Genomic DNA, 795 nt, shown 5'->3' with positions numbered 1-795 from the left:
CTCCCAGAGATCCACCGCCTCTACCTCCCGAGTGTGGGGATAAAGGCGTGCGCCCCTTGCCCCTCGTTTTCATAGGTTGCACTGTGGATGAACAGTGTCTATTAAAGCGCGGTACAGCAGTGCACACTTGTGGTTCTGGCTCCTTGGGCAGCTGACGCAAAGAGAGAACTTGAACCCAGGAGCTCAAGGCTAATCTGGGCAACATAGCCAGACTCAGAATGTAACAGTAAAGTACCCACGTAGGCAGCACATATTCTAAAATAGGAACAGTACAGAGAAAGCTAGCATGGCCCCTGCCCAAGGATGACATGCAAATGTAAAACCATTTGTATTTCTAAAAACTGACCTCCCAAAGAAACCCAGCAAAGGAACAAAGCTGTTGGAGCCAACATCTCCTAAAGGCAGTAGTCTTGGAGGGGATGGTAGGTATGGGGTGGCCAGCTCTACCCACTAATAAAACTTGATATTCTGTTTTTTAAAGGATGAGGGTTGTAGAAACAATGTTAAGCTGGAAACTCAGTTTAAGATAATCCAAAATGAACACCCCTTTGTTAGCTCCCTCTCTCAATTTTATTTATGTACACTTTTTTGAAATAGGGTCTCACCGTGTAGCACAAGACTGGCCATCAACTTGTTCTGTAGACCAGGCTGTGGGTTAGTCTTCAGTGGGGGTTTTTTCTTGTCACTGGATCATTCCTTGATAACTCAACTGGGTTTCATTTGCAAGTGAAGTAATGTATCTTCTAACACAGCATTCCCGTTTATTTGCGACCATACATCAGAAGGCGAGGGGAA

At 45.4% G+C, this 795-nt stretch overlaps 1 non-coding gene across 1 annotated transcript; it reads left to right on the top strand.

The window, feature by feature from the left end:
* The first annotated feature begins 231 nt into the window (after positions 1–231).
* Positions 232–336, top strand: LOC127233152 (U6 spliceosomal RNA). Its single transcript, XR_007835455.1, has one exon. It is a non-coding gene; the product is annotated as a U6 spliceosomal RNA (small nuclear RNA).
* The last annotated feature ends 459 nt before the right edge of the window (positions 337–795 follow it).

The sequence above is a fragment of the Phodopus roborovskii genome, unplaced genomic scaffold (genome assembly GCF_943737965.1).
Source record: "Phodopus roborovskii unplaced genomic scaffold, PHOROB, whole genome shotgun sequence".
NCBI lineage: Eukaryota > Metazoa > Chordata > Mammalia > Rodentia > Cricetidae > Phodopus > Phodopus roborovskii.
Note: the sequence above shows the minus strand (reverse complement) of the source record. Positions and strands in the feature narration are given on the sequence as shown.